This window comes from Schistocerca serialis, unplaced genomic scaffold, assembly GCF_023864345.2.
Source record: "Schistocerca serialis cubense isolate TAMUIC-IGC-003099 unplaced genomic scaffold, iqSchSeri2.2 HiC_scaffold_1211, whole genome shotgun sequence".
Lineage (NCBI taxonomy): Eukaryota > Metazoa > Arthropoda > Insecta > Orthoptera > Acrididae > Schistocerca > Schistocerca serialis.
In genome coordinates, this window is record NW_026047416.1 from 32501 (window position 1) to 37500 (window position 5000).

The window sequence follows — 5000 nt, forward strand, 5'->3', positions numbered from 1 at the left end:
CAACAGCGTGGGACACAAATCCAACTACGAGCTTTTTAACCGCAACAACTTTAATATACGCTATTGGAGCTGGAATTACCGCGGCTGCTGGCACCAGACTTGCCCTCCAATAGATACTCGTTAAAGGATTTAAAGTGTACTCATTCCGATTACGGGGCCTCGGATGAGTCCCGTATCGTTATTTTTCGTCACTACCTCCCCGTGCCGGGAGTGGGTAATTTGCGCGCCTGCTGCCTTCCTTGGATGTGGTAGCCGTTTCTCAGGCTCCCTCTCCGGAATCGAACCCTGATTCCCCGTTACCCGTTACAACCATGGTAGGCGCAGAACCTACCATCGACAGTTGATAAGGCAGACATTTGAAAGATGCGTCGCCGGTACGAGGACCGTGCGATCAGCCCAAAGTTATTCAGAGTCACCAAGGCAAACGGACCGGACGAGCCGACCGATTGGTTTTGATCTAATAAAAGCGTCCCTTCCATCTCTGGTCGGGACTCTGTTTGCATGTATTAGCTCTAGAATTACCACAGTTATCCAAGTAACGTGGGTACGATCTAAGGAACCATAACTGATTTAATGAGCCATTCGCGGTTTCACCTTAATGCGGCTTGTACTGAGACATGCATGGCTTAATCTTTGAGACAAGCATATGACTACTGGCAGGATCAACCAGGGAGCTGCGTCAACTAGAGCTGAGCAGCCGGCCGCCCGGGAGTGTGTCCCGGGGGCCCGCGCGAACACGCAAGCGTCCGCTCAATTATTCTGCAAACAGGAGGAGGCTGAGCTCCCCTGCACAACACACCTCGAAACCCTCTCAGGTCCCGGCGGCGCGCAGCGCCGTCCTAAGTACTTGGTCGGGTTCGAGAGAGGCGCAATCGCCCGGAGTTAGGCGAGTAGACGCTTTAGGTGCGACCACCCGTGCTCCCAACTGAGCTTGCCGCTGCCGACAGAGGCCCGGGAGCGTGCTGTCGTGGCATTGCCGGCGGGAGACAACACGCGCCACCTACGGTGACCGGCAGCTCCAACGCCAGCGCCACAGAAGGACAAAAGCCCCACTTGGGTGCCGAAGCGAACTCTCCCAGCACAGCGCACGCGCCAACACGTCCGCACAGCTGCGATACAAACCACCTGCGAGAACCGCTGGGGCGACCGAGCAGCAGACGGCGTCGCGGCGCCGAGCGCCGGGCGGCGGCGCATCCTCAGCGCACACAGTCCTCAATCGGACCAGCACACTGCAGATGGCCACCGCGCTTCGCACCGGGCCCGCGAGGACCTGCTTTGGCCGCAAGGCGCCGCGAGCAGGGGGCGCCGGCGCGCAGCTGCGCCGCCTGCCGCGTCCGTCGGCCGGCGCGCCTGCCACTGGCCGCCCCCACCAGCCGGCTGTAGCGCGTGCGCCCACGCACCGCGCTGCCAGCACGCCGGGCGGCCCCCCCTCACCGGCCGGGGACGGTCCCACCCAGCCACCGCCGCGTATCGCCTCACACCCAGATCCCCTTTCACGTTCGTGGGCATGGTGGGTCCCCTTTCACGTTCGTGGGCATGGTGGGTATCCCTGAAACAACCGGTTAATAGCTCGACCGATCGTCGCCAACACTGATTCACCTCTAGCGAGAACAACCGCACCACAACGGGTTACCTGTTGTTCATTTGCGTAACGTCACCAGCAAACGTAGACGTCCATCGCCATTTGCAACGAGTATTGCATGCCTGTGTCAGGTGTCACAACACACTACGTCTGCCCACATAGACGCAACAACATGTGCACGCCTCGAGAACACGTGGAAGGTAGCCCCCGTACGTATGCGGTGTCCATTGCGCGAACGACTGTCAGCCGGCCTCTGCAGGATGTCGCAGATGTGGAACGCGGTGCAACATGCTATCACGGTGTGTGAGAAGAGACGACTACGTCCGAATACACGCTCCACTACATCAACAGACTGCTCATGCTGATCGCCATCCAGGGCGTCCGTTCCTCCCACACGTCTGAATGGCGTACCACACTGCAATCCAGCTCTTATAGGGAGACGACACGTAGCTGCGTGCACAATATTTGGACTGTATGGTCTGCCGTTGCTAGGCGCAGTCGTCGTACGGTCACACATGTGCCACGATGTATCATTCAGTACATACGGACCAATGTGCAGTACAGTTTGTGGGTTTTGCGTACATCGGCGGACAGGTGACAGGCCGTACCACAATGTAGGCTGAGTACGTCGGCATGCGAAGGGCATTGAACATGCAAACTTCTCAACGACCAGCTTGCGAAGGCAGGGGGGAAGGGGGGGGGGGGCATGTACGTCCTGCTGCTATCCACATTACAGTGTATAGCAGGAGCATGTGGAAAGTCAGCAACACCTGCAAGGTGTTTAACATGACGCGATACACAGGGGACCGGGCAGTGCGAATAGCGAACTATATTGCGAGGGTTGCGGTTAGGCAACACTACACTAATTTAACGAGTTGCATAACAATTACAGAGCAGGTTCAGCGACAACGTGCGTCAGGTTAAGGCGCAATATAGGTTAGGTTAAGGCACAACATGGGTTACGTTAAAGCACAAATTAGGTTACGTTAAAGCACAAATTAGGTTACGTTAAAGCACAAATTAGGTTACGTTAAAGCACAAATTAGGTTACGTTAAAGCACAAATTAGGTTACGTTAAAGCACAAATTAGGTTACGTTAAAGCACAAATTAGGTTACGTTAAAGCACAAATTAGGTTACGTTAAAGCACAAATTAGGTTACGTTAAAGCACAAATTAGGTTACGTTAAAGCACAAATTAGGTTACGTTAAAGCACAAATTGGGTTACGTTAAGGCACAACATGGGTTACGTTAAGGCACAACATGGGTTACGTTAAGGCACAACATGGGTTACGTTAAGGCACAACATGGGTTACGTTAAGGCACAACATGGGTTACGTTAAGGCACAACATGGGTTACGTTAAGGCACAACATGGGTTACGTTAAGGCACAACATGGGTTACGTTAAGGCACAACATGGGTTACGTTAAGGCACAACATGGGTTACGTTGAGGCACAACATGGGTTACGTTGAGGCACAACATGGGTTACGTTGAGGCACAACATGGGTTACGTTGAGGCACAACATGGGTTACGTTAAGGCACAACATGGGTTACGTTAAGGCACAACATGGGTTACGTTGAGGCACAACATGGGTTACGTTGAGGCACAACATGGGTTACGTTGAGGCACAACATGGGTTACGTTGAGGCACAACATGGGTTACGTTGAGGCACAACATGGGTTACGTTGAGGCACAACATGGGTTACGTTGAGGCACAACATGGGTTACGTTGAGGCACAACATGGGTTACGTTGAGGCACAACATGGGTTACGTTGAGGCACAACATGGGTTACGTTGAGGCACAACATGGGTTACGTTGAGGCACAACATGGGTTACGTTGAGGCACAACATGGGTTACGTTGAGGCACAACATGGGTTACGTTGAGGCACAAATTAGGTTACGTTGAGGCACAAATTAGGTTACGTTGAGGCACAAATTAGGTTACGTTGAGGCACAAATTAGGTTAGGTTAAGGTACAATATGGGTTAGGTTAAGGTACAATATGGGTTAGGTTAAGGTACAATATGGGTTAGGTTAAGGTACAATATGGGTTAGGTTAAGGTACAATATGGGTTAGGTTAAGGCACAACATGGGTTAGGTTAAGGCACAACATGGGTTAGGTTAAGGCACAACATGGGTTAGGTTAAGGCACAACATGGGTTAGGTTAAGGCACAACATGGGTTAGGTTAAGGCACAACATGGGTTAGGTTAAGGCACAACATGGGTTAGGTTAAGGCACAACATGGGTTAGGTTAAGGCACAACATGGGTTAGGTTAAGGCACAACATAGGTTAGGTTAAGGCACAACATAGGTTAGGTTAAGGCACAACATAGGTTAGGTTAAGGCACAACATAGGTTAGGTTAAGGCACAACATAGGTTAGGTTAAGGCACAACATAGGTTAGGTTAGGGCACAACATAGGTTAGGTTAAGGCACAACGTAGGTTAGGTTAAGGCACAACATAGGTTAGGTTAAGGCACTACATATGTTAGGTTAAGGCACAACATAGGTTAGGTTAAGGCACAACATAGGTTAGGTTAAGGCACAACATAGGTTAGGTTAAGGCACAACATAGGTTAGGTTAAGGCACAACATAGGTTAGGTTAAGGCACAACATAGGTTAGGTTAAGGCACAACATAGGTTAGGTTAAGGCACAACGTAGGTTAGGTTAAGGTACAACGTAGGTTAGGTTAAGGTACAACGTAGGTTAGGTTAAGGTACAACGTAGGTTAAGGTACAACGTAGGTTAGGTTAAGGCGCAATGTAGGTTAGGTTAAGGTACGATATAGCTGAGGTTAAGGTACAATATCGCTTAGGTTAAGGTACACATTGTTGTAGGGAAAGGTGTATTTGGGGGGGGGGGCGGCAGGTTCGTTGATAGTGATTATCGTAAGTGCATGCCTGCGGGATCATCCGATTTGTCACGTCAGGATGCACTTGTGGCTCATGACAGGCGGCGCTCCGATTCCAAGGTTATGGCAGATGTGTGTCTTTCATTCCTGCCATTGTTTGTGTACTGTGACAGGAGGCAGTATTGTGATGTTGGGTGCACCCCTGTGTAGGACATGTGTGGGTGTTCGTGGCTTAACTGAGCAATGGCGGATGTCGGAAGGGTGGGATATTCTGTTTTGTGGGTGGACCTCCCGGTCTGGTTATGATAGTGTGGATTGTGTAATGTGGCGGAGAGGATGCACCGGATGTTCTTCCATGCTGGTGGTTAGATATTGTGTGTGTGCCTGTTAGAGGCAGAGAGTAGTGTGTGATAGTGTCTGGCTGACGTGTGGTTCTCATTGTGTGCAGAGTCTTTCAGCATGTATAGGGACGGTTGTATATATTATCTGTATTCTGATGGCTCTGCATCTATTACTAATCAGTGCCGTGTATACGGTTACTCTGGTTCCAGTCG

At 51.1% G+C, this 5000-nt stretch overlaps 1 non-coding gene across 1 annotated transcript in view; it reads right to left on the bottom strand.

Moving 5' to 3' along the window:
- LOC126435542 (small subunit ribosomal RNA) overlaps positions 1–673 on the bottom strand; it is a 1909-nt gene extending 1236 nt beyond the window's left edge. Inside the window, exon 1 of the ribosomal RNA XR_007580017.1 lies at positions 1–673. This exon is cut by the window's left edge and continues 1236 nt beyond it. This is a non-coding gene — a ribosomal RNA (small subunit ribosomal RNA).
- Positions 674–5000: the final 4327 nt, after the last annotated feature.